At 36.7% G+C, this 11,504-nt stretch overlaps 1 protein-coding gene across 2 annotated transcripts in view; it reads right to left on the bottom strand.

Annotated features, from left to right (window-relative positions):
* The window catches only part of FRMD5 (FERM domain containing 5), a 487,250-nt gene that overhangs the window by 446,092 nt on the left and 29,654 nt on the right, over nt 1–11,504 (bottom strand). The window lies entirely within an intron of this gene.

The raw sequence follows: 11,504 nt of genomic DNA, 5'->3' as shown, positions 1-11,504 counted from the left end.
GAACATGCAACCAAGATGCATTATAATGGGTAACTAGAATGCAAACGTTGGGAAGCAGGAAGAAGGATCAATAGTCAGAAAACAGGGAGTTGGTGACAAAAATTAGGCTGAGGATACAATGATAGAATTCTGTTCTATCAATTATTTATTCATTGCAAATACTCTGTCATATACCTTTCTTAATTTTAAACCAAACAGTGTTCCTCTGTTTTGCCCAGATAACTATTTTTTGGCCTATGTATCAGTTTCACATGAGTACAATTAAACATTCTGGGATTCTCATTCTTCTCAATGTCAGCCATAATTTGTTATGATCTACAGAGTCAAATGCCTTTGCACCATCAATAAAACACTACCTTTTGGGATGGAACATATATATGGGGTTTGTAGGCCAATTAGGGATTGATCAATTTTGTCATCTGACCAAGCTTAGATTGAGCAGATTTAGAGACAGAGGATAGAAAGTTCATTCTCATTAAGGAAGAAGCAGATTTACAATCCCAGCCTGGAACAGCAGTGCAGCATGCCAACAGCCCCTTTCCCATTGACTGCCATGAAGCCTGGGGATGCCCATGGAAATTGACTAAAAATTGCAGTCAAGAAACTAAGGTTGATGAGTTGTTTCCTTCAACTGTTGTATCCTCTTCACTCTGTAGGAGAATCTTCTCTTTTGTTCTGGAAAGCAGACCCCAACATCACAGAGCAAGCTTGGTAAATCAAATCTTCTTATACTTAAAACCTCTTTAGACCTACAACCACACCAGGAAGCATAACATACAGACCAGAAGAAAGAATATATATTTTTTTAAACAAATTCAACAATAATAACACCCCCATAAGAACCCCACAGTAATCTCTACCAAAAAACATAGTAAGACATCGCATTTAAAAAAAAAAAGACCAAAACACAGAGTCCGCAGATCTCTCAGAAGATGAAAGGCTGATGATGGACATCTCTGACAGGAAGTTCAGGAAAACAATGATCGAGTGTTATTGTAAAATGTCATTGTAAAAAATATGACAAACCAAAGGAGTCCACAAGTAGAGCTCTAGAAGAACTTTAAAAAAAAAAGACTAACCAGAGAGAATCAATGAACTACAAGAAATTATAGAAAAGCAAGGAAAGGTATCCAAAATAACAATACCTGCAATCTCAGAAGCTGTTAACAGGAGGAGCAGGCCAACAGTATTGATGGGTTGGAACAAAGAATTAGTGAGGCAGAAGGTCAATCTCCTAATAATAACCTGCTACAAAAAAAAAAAAAGCAGAAACAAGAAGAAAGGAAATTAAGAAGCATTAGAAACACATATTCTTGTTAGGTGCTATCAAGTGGACTCATAGCAACCCAACTCATAGCTCTGAACCCTGCCCTATCTCAAGCCAATCTCATGCCTCTGACATACCTGGCCCCATTGCTACATTCACTGTGTCAATCCCTCTCACCCAGGATCTTCCTCTACTGTGTTGACCTTCCACCCTTCAAAGTATGATGCACTTGTCCAAGGACTGGTCCCTCCTGGCAACATGCCCAAAGTACGTGAAACAGAGCTTCCCAATCCTTGCCTCCAAGGAGCAACCTGGTTTCACCCTCTCCAGGCCAGACCTGTTTGACGTTCTGCAGTCCATGGTATGATGAATATCTCTAGCAACACAACTTAAAGGTATCAATTCTTATTCAGTCATCCTTAGTCACTGCCCAGCTCTCTGATGCATAGCAAGTAACTGCAAAGACAATGGCTTGGATCAGGGACTTCTTAATCTCTATACTAACATCATTGCTCCTTAACACTTTGAAGAGATCTCTGACAGCAGACTTTTCCAAAGCAATCTGTCTTTTTTTAATTCCTGATTGCTGGTGCCAAGAGTGTTGATTGTGAACCTGAGCAAAATGAGACTGTTAACAACATCAATCTTTTCTCCATCTATCATGATGCTGTCAAATAAGCTTGATGGGGAGACTCTTTGTGTTCTTGATGTTGAGATGAAATTTACATTGAAGACTGTAGTTTATTTACCTTCTGCAGCAAACATTTCAAGTCCTCCTTAGTTTTGGTGAGCAAGGTTGTGCCATCTGCATAGCATAGGTTGTTAATGACTCTTCCTACAATCCTGATGCCTCATTCTTCATAAAATCCAGCCTCCCAAATTATCTGTTCCCCATATAGACTGAAAGGGTGTGGAGAAAGGGGACATTCCTGACACATTCTCTTATTAGTGTTTCCTTGACCTGTTAATATGACTGCTTCCTGGTTTGGTTTTTTTTTATGCATAACAAAAGAGTAATTGGAATTGAAACCCTGATGTCAAAGCCAGCAAAAAAGGCCACAAAAAGAGTGGAAGAGTTACTAGAAGAAAACTTTCCACATATTATGAAAACTGAGAAGACATCTATCCAAGACACTGAGCCAGTTCCAAAAAAGGATAGATTCCAATAGGAAAACATCAAATATCATAGTCAAATTTTACAAAACCAAAAAGAAAATATTCTAAAAACAGCACAAGGAAAACAAAAAATTACCTACAAAGTAAAGCCAATAATAGTAAGTGCAGCAGGAACACTTGAGAGCATTATGATGCATGGACTAACTCAGTCCCAGAAGGACAAATACTATATAAAACCATTACTGTAGAATGAGTATGAAGATCCAAGTGGAGGTGAGGATGGAAGCAGAGGGGTGAGGCTGGGCAGGGAGTGGGTTGGCTAATCATAAGGTCACACAATTTTATAGGGGGCTGAAAGAAATTGGAAAGATCCGGGTGGAAAACAATGTTTACAAACTTTGCAAATAAATTAGTGTAAGATAAAAAAGATTTTTTAAAAAATCATTTCTGCAGTCAAAGGAGAGAAAAAGGATGACATGCAATTTCCCAGCAGAAACCATGAGCAAGAAGAGAATGGGATAGAATGGAAGGGAATTTTTTTCAACATAGTGAAAAGTATATATGCAAAATCAAGAGGCAATATAATTCTCAATGGAGAAAGACAAAAAGCATTTTCCTTGTGAACAGTGACCAGACAAGGATGCCCACTGTCACCACTTCTATTCAATATTATATTGGAAGTACTTGCTAGGGCAAAACAAGAAGAGAAGAAAATAAAACACATTCAGATAAGAAAAGATATGGTGAAATTGTCACTCTAGGCAGATATGACAGTGTACACAAAAAATTCCAAAGACAACAATAAAAAAAAATGTTAGAGCTAGTAGAGCAATTTTGTGGAGTGGAAGGATATAAGATCAATATCCAAAAATTAATGGGATTCCTCCACAGTAACAAAGAGAACTCAGAGAAGGAAACCAAGAAAGTGATACCATTTACAATAGCCAACCACAAACTGATACCTGGAGTGAACCTAACTAGAGACAAAAAAAGACTTGTATAAAGAAAACTACAGAACATTTCTGCAAGACCCAACAAAAGATCTAAATGAGAAAATGTACACTGTTTATGGATAGGAACACTCAATAGTATGAAAATTATAATCCTACCAAAAGCAATCTACTTGTTCAACACAATCCCAATATAGATACCAAATTCATTTTTTGAAGGAGATCGATAGGGAAATTGTCAAGTTTATTTAGTGAAGAAAGAGACCCTGAACAAAGCACTTCTGAAAAAAATAAAATAAATAAATGAAGTGGGAGGTAAAGAATGCCCTGACCTCAAAGACTACTACACAGTGGTTGTCACCAAAACAGTGTGGTACTAGTACAGGCACATAAACCAACAGAACAGAATCAAGAACCCAGAAATGGACCCATCTATCTATGGTCAACTGATATTTTGGCGAGGAAATAAAACCTATCAAATGGGGAAATGACAACCTCTTCAACAAATGATGCTGGAAAAACAGGACTGCTAACTGCAGAAAGCTGAAACGGGATCCAAATCGCATACCATACACAAAAATCAATTCCAGGTGGATCAGAGACCTGGAAGTAAAGACTAAAGCCATAAAGTTTGTAAGTGACAAACTGGGATTAAGTTTAGACAGTCTATGGTATAAAGAGATTGCCAAAATATAGCCAGAAATGTACAATCTGGAGAGGATAAAACTGATTTATAGCACCTTCTAAACATTAAATTTCATGTGCATCAAAAACATTTATCAACAGAGTAAAAAGAAAGCCTAGTGATTGGAGGGGGGAAAGTTGGCAATACTATTTCAGAAAAAAGGTCTCATATCAAAAGTTATAAAAATCTACAGGGTCTCCACAAGAAAAAGACTGATAACCCATTACAAAATGGACAAAAGATACAGAAAGTCTTTTCACAGAGGAAGATATCCAGGTAGCCAACAGACACATGAAGAAATGCTCAAAGTCATTGGCAATAAGAGAGATGCAAATCAAAACCACAATGAGATATCATCTTACCCCAGTAGCAGTAATAAAGTTTAAGAGGACAGCAAGTAATAAATGCTGGAGAGAAAGTGGAGAGTTAGGAACTCTTACACTGTTGGTGGGATTGTAAAATGGTACAACTACTCTGGACGGCAGGTTGTCATTTTGTTAAAAAGCTGAACACAGAAATTCCATATGGCCTAGCTATTCCACTGCTTGGAATATACCCCAAGAGAATTACAACTGAGACACAAATGTAGATTTGTACATCAATGTTCATAGCATCATTATTCACCATTGCAAGAACATGGAAAGAGCCCAAATATCTAAGCACAATCAAACAGACTGGGAAATTATGGTACATTCATATGATGCAATACTACACAATAGCAGAAGCAATGATTTTGGAAATCACTATCTAACCTGGGAGGGACTGGAGAGCATTATGCTAAATGAACTAACTCAGTCCCTTAAAGACAACTATTCAGTCCCATAAGGACAAATACTGTATAAGACCATTATTGTAGAAATAGAAAGGTAACCAGTAAAATGTGTATGATGATCCAAGGTGGGGAAGGTAGGAGCAGAGGGGTAAAGATCGGCAGGGCGGTAATATAGGGTTGCACAATTTGATGAGTAGAGGAAGGGGTGGGTAAAGGAATTGGGAAAGATGCAGTATGAAAAGCAAGGTATATGAACTTTCTAAGAAAACTAACATAAATAAAAGTTTTATTTAAAAAAGAAAACTACTACAAACACCCTGAAAGGAAAAAAAACAACCGCCAGCTGAGAATTCTGCATCCTGCAAAATGCCCCATCATATATGAGGATAAAATTAGAGCATTCTCAGAAAAGCAAGAACTAAAAGAATTTATGAAAATAGGACCAATTTTGCAAGAATTACTGAAGGAATTCTTCCACACAGAAACAACTTAAAAAGTGGATGAAAAAAGTAACCAACAACACGAAAAAGTACAAAATTACAGCAATAAAACTTACTAACCATTTGATAATCACACTGAATACTAATGGTTTAAATGCATCAGTTAAGAGGGAAAGTTGCAGACTGGTTAAAAAAGTAAAATTCATCAATATGCTACCTATAAGAGGCATATTTAGGAAGCAAAGATAAGGAAAAACTAAAAAACAGAGTGGGAAAAAGTATAACAAGCAAAAGGCAATTTTTTAAAAAGTAAAATGACAGGGAGCCCTAGTGGCCTAGTGGCAATAATCTGCACTCCCATCCCAGAGGTGGGTGGTATGAATTCACCAGATGCTCTGCTGGAGAAGGAGGGACAATCTCCTCCTGTACCAGTCAGATGCAATTTGATGGTACATGCACACAAAAATAATAAAATAAGGTTTTTTTTAAAAAAGTGGAATGACAATATTAATCATAGATAAAATAGACTTCTGCATAAAAATTAGCACAAAGACACTATCTAACTTATATATAAATTCTTATTTTATACTGGTTTACTTATAAAGTTCATATACATTGTTTTTCACACTGATCTTTCCCAATCTTTTCTATTTCTTTAACTCGCCAAATTGTGCAAGCCTTTGATTACTCCCCTAGCCTATCCTCACCCCTCTGCTTTCATCCTCCCCCGCTTGGATCCTCATATATATTTTATTACTTATTTACTTCTATAATAAAGTTATTATACAGTATTTGTCCCTATGGGACTGAGTGAGTTCACTTAGCATAATGCTCTCCAGTCCCTCTCAAGTTAGGAAGTGATTCTTAAAGGGTTGATAGAGCAAGAGGACATAACCCTAATTAATACCTACATACCAAGTGAAAGAGCTGAAAAGTTTACAAAAGCTAATTTAACAGACAAGAAGACTGAGATAGAGAACACCCCAATAGTAGTAGGAGACTTCAACATATCACCCTCAACAGAATGACTAAAAAGAAACTCAACAAAGAGACAGAAGAACTACACAATTAGCCAGCTCGACCTCTAAGACATACAGAACACCACATCCAACAATATACAGTTTTCTCTACTATGTATTAAGCATTCTTAAGAATAGGCCATATGTTAGGTCACAAAGCAAGACTTGACACAGCAAAACACTGAAATATTATAAAGCAGGTTCTCAGTTCTCAGTGTGAGAAACAAATCAACAGATCACAAAGTTAAAAATAAACAAGTGGATAAAGATGCACTTGGAAGCTAATTAACAACCTGCTCAATCACTTCTACATGACAAAAGAAATTAAAAATGAAATGAAAACGTTTTCAGAAAAAAATGAGAACGAAAACACAATATATCAAAACCTCTGGGATATAGCAAAGGCTATGTAGCAGAGACCACTTCATAGCAATGAATCAAAAGGGAAAAATAAATAAAAATCAAATTCTTAGCACAGTATCTCCAAGAAGTAGATAAAGAACAGCAAGAAAACTTCACAACCTCTAGAAGAAAGGATATTATAAAGATAAGGGCAGAAATAGATGAACGAGAAAAACCAAACTATCAACAAAACCAGGAATTGGTTCTTGAAAAAGGTTAATATAAAACAACTATGAGATATCATCTCACCCCAGTCAGAATAGCAAAATGTAACAGAACAGCAAGCAACAAATGCTGGCGAGTTTGTGGAGAAAATGGAACCTTTATTCACTGTTGGTGGGAGTGTAAAATGGTGCAACCACTGTGGAAGGTGGTATGGTGCTTTCTCAAAAAAGTTGCAAATAGAGATACCATTTGACTCTGCAATTCCACTACTGGGAATATACCCCAAAGAGACCATAACTGACATCCAAGCAGATATACGCACACCCATGTTTATGGAGGCTTTGTTCACAATAGCAAGGAGTTGGAAACAACCTAAATGCCCATCAACAAACAAATGGATAGAGAAGCTGTGGTATATTCACACAATGGAATACTATGCTGCATTGAAAAACAAGGAACTCATGCAATATTATTCAAAATGGTTGACTCTGGAGGACATTATGCTAAGTGAATTATCTCAGTCACAAAAGGACAAATACTGCATAGTGCCACTGTTGTAAAACAGAACTGACATTGGGTTTGGAGGGAGACTGAGAAAGTTGGGTTCAATAATGTATACTGCATTGAAACAGATAAGGGAGAAAACTGTTTAAAAGGGATATGTGATTGGGTATTTTTGTCATGACAGGACTCCAGAGCGAAGGCTGCATTTTGGAGTGGACCTGGGGGAGGGTTTGTAAAACAATGAAAGAATTTTTCTCTTACTTTTCCAAGAGGGTAGTGTACTAGTGGGTAGGGCTGGGAGGGAAAAAAGTACAGCAATGAATAAATGGAAATTCAAAGTCTCTGTAAATTTTTATTGAAATTAATAATAAATTTTAAAAAAGAAAAACAACAAAAAAAGGTTAATAAAACTGACAGACCACTGGAAACCTAACAAAGAAAGAGTAAGAAAAAACACAAATAACTCAAATATTAATGAATGGGAAGATAACACAAAAGAACCAATCAAAATAATAGCATAATACTGGAATATTGTGGAAAAAATTACCTCAAACACACTAGAAAATCTAGACGAAATGGGAAAAATTTCTAGAAACGCAAACTCTATTCAAACTGATACAGAAAGACTGAAATAAAACATTCAAACAGAACTATTACAAAAGAAGAAATACAGCAAGTCATAAGAAAACAACAAAAAGCTCCAGGCCAGATGGCTTCACAGGTGTATTCTATCAAACATTCAGATTAGAGGTCACTAATCAATCCTACTTAAATTATTTCAAAAAATAGAAAAAGTAGGAATATTCCCAGATTCATTCCATTAAGCAAGCATAATACCAAAGTCAGGTAATGATATCACCAAAAAAGAAAACTATAGACAAATATACATTATGAACAGATATGCAAAAATCCTTTAAAAAATATGAACAAAGCTGCAAAAAATGCTTAACAAATTCCTAGCCAATCAAATCCAACAGTCTATTAAAAGAATATTTGGGGCTAGGGTGTGGGGTTTGGGGAGGTGCGGGGGGGGGGGGGGGATTGTGTACCAATAAGGGAGTTTTTCTTTTGCTTTTCAAGGAGAGGAGCAAATGGGGGGGGGGAGGGGGGAGGGGTTTGTGGGGGGAGAAGGGTGCAACAATGAATGAATGGAATCCCAAAATCTCTGTAGATGTTCATTGAAATGAAAAATAAACAACCTAAATTAAACAAACAAACAAAAAAAGAATAATTCACTATGATGAAATGGGATTCATAGCAATGATAGTTCAAGATAAGAAAAGCAATTAACGTAATCTATCACATCAATGAAACAAAGGACAAAACCACATAATCATCTCAACTGATGCAAAAAGGGCTTTTGACAAAATCCAACACCCTTTTCTGATCAGAATATTCAAAAAATAAGAATAGAGGGGAATAGTTAAGAGTATATACACTTAAACAAACAAACAAAAAGTATATACACTTAAACCAATAGCTAACATTGTCTTCAATAAAGAGAATTTAAAAGCATTCCCATCACCAACAGGGACCAGACAAGGATGCCTATTATCACCACTCCTATTCAGTATCATAGTGGTTGTCCTAGCAAGTAAAATAATGCAAGATAAGAAATAAGAGGAATTCAAATTATCAAAGATGAGGTACAACTACCTCTATATGCATTTGTTATGATAGTGTAGCTAGGACAACTCAGCAAAGTGGCAGAACACAAGATCAACATATAAAAATCAGTTGAATTTCTCTTAACCAGCAAAGAAAATGAAGAAAAGGAAATAAGAAAAACAATACCAATTATAATAGCCAACCATAGGATGAAATATTTAGGGATTAACACAACTAGAGACATAAAATATCTATATAAATAAAACTACAAAACACTACTACAAGAAACAAAGAGAAACTGGGATAAATAGAAGAATATATCCTGTCTGTGAATAGGAAGATTGAATACTGTGAAAAACTCTCTTGTGAAAATGACAATTCTTGAAAAAAGTATACAGATTCAATGAAATTCCAATATGGACGCCATCCTTCAAGGACATGGAAAGGTCAATTTGCAACTTTACTGGAAAGGTAGGAGACCTTGACTATGCAAAGCTCTGCTGAAAAATAAAAACAAATAGGAGGTATCACACTTCCTGATTTAAAAACTAGTACACAGCCATATAATCAACAGTATGGTACTGGTACTGCGACAGACACACAGTCAAAGGAAAAGGGTTGAAAATCCATAAATCAATAAATGTACCTATTGTCAACTGATCTTTGTGGGGAGACAACAGCTTTTTTTAACAAATGATGCTGGCAATATTGGACATCCACCTGCAGAAAACTAAAACAAGATCCATATCTCACACCATACTCAAAAACAAATTCAAGATGTGCTAGTGACTTCAGAATAAAACAGAGGGTGGGGGAGGAAAAAAAAGAATTAAAAAAAGACCATGTAAAGATCATAATAAAAAGAAAAGAACAAATTTATAAACCTTAACCCATGACTTGAGTAAACTTTCAATCATAACCAAGAGTCCACAACTAGGAGAGGATAAAAATAGATGAACAGACCCTTCTAATCTTTGTGTGCATAAATAAAAATCTTCTCCAATAAGGTGAAAGGAAGTCCACAGACTAGAAAAAATATTTGATAATGAATTATCCAACAGGTGACTGTGATCCAAAAAACTATAGAATATTCTAGCACTTTGGTAAGAAGGCAAAGAACCCAACTGCAAAACGGACAAAATATATGAGGAAACTCTTCAAAAAGGATATTCAGATGGCCAATAAACACATGAAAAAATTCTCGAGACTGCTGGCTATTAAAGAGATGCAAATAAAAGCACAATGATATATCATCTGACCCCAGCAACAATGGCAAAGTTCAATAAAACAACAGAAATTAAAAGCTGAGGAGGATGCGGAGATATCGAAACCCTCATGCCTTGCTGATAGGGGTGTAAAAAGATACAACCACTATGGAAGACAGTCTGATGCTTACTCAGAAGACTGAAAAAAGAAGTATCATTTGACCCAGTTATCTTCACTACTAAGAAACTGCCCCAAAGAAAACAGAAATAAGACACAAATACATGTATGCACACCCATGTTTATTTCCACATTTATTCATAATAGCAAAGAGATGAAGTAGCTCAAGTGTCTATCAACAAACAAATGGTTAGTGAAACTGGTACATCCACACAATAGAGTATTATGCAGCATTGAAAAACAATAGCAATCTCAAGCATTATAAAACATGAATGAGTCTAGAGGATATTATGCTGAGTGAGTTAACCCAATCACAAAGGGATAAGTTGTGGTATAAAATCCCTATAAAAATGAAGGGGGGCTGAAAGAAGGAGAGAATGTATATCCTTGTACAAAACAGGAGATCCAGAGAGTAGGAGAGGTACTGGCAGCCACAAAGGTAGGGAAGGGCTCGAGTTCTGTGTGCTACAGAGCTGAGCTGGCTCTGCAGCCCCAGAGATCGAGAGCTATGCTGAGTGTATTGGCTAAAATTGCTGGTGGAGGGCACATGGTTGGCAGAACTGAAAGAACTTTTTAACACTTGCCCAAGTATGAGACAGGATAGACTGCAAAATTCAGAGCCAGGTGACCTGCCTAAGAGTATGACTAAGAAGAAACTTGCCTGATTGAAGAATTGTATCATGTGGTTTCAAACCTGAATATTAATCTGTTACTGTTGTTGTTGTTTTTGTTATGTGCTATCGAGTCGCTTGCGACTCATAGCGACCCTATGTACAAGAGCCCTAAATGTCGTTCTATCCTGTGCCAATCTAGCCATCTCAAATGCACTCATTCCCACCACTCTAGTCACAGAATCGAATCATCTCATTGAAGGTCTTCCTCTCCTGCACCGCCCCTCCACTCTGCCAAACATGATGTCCCTCAGAATCCTTGACTCCAAGGAGCATTCCAACTTCACCTTCTCCAGGACAAACCTGTTCTAGCAGTCCATGGTATATTCAATACTCTTCTCCAGCATCACAGCTCAAAGGGATCAATTCTCTTTCTATCATCCCTATTCACTGTCCAACTCTCTGATGATGCATAGCACGTAATTGTGAAGACTATAGCCCGGATCAGGAGCACCTTAGTCTCCAGCCTGACATTGTTGCTCTTCAGTACTTTTGAGAAGTCCCTCACAGCTGACTTTCCCA

The sequence above is a fragment of the Elephantulus edwardii genome, unplaced genomic scaffold, assembly GCF_000299155.1.
Source record: "Elephantulus edwardii isolate Elephantulus edwardi_28Jun2011 unplaced genomic scaffold, EleEdw1.0 scaffold00026, whole genome shotgun sequence".
In the NCBI taxonomy this organism is placed as follows: Eukaryota; Metazoa; Chordata; class Mammalia; order Macroscelidea; family Macroscelididae; genus Elephantulus; species Elephantulus edwardii.
The sequence above is the reverse complement of the archived record's forward strand: the minus strand, read 5'-3'. Positions and strand labels throughout refer to the sequence as shown.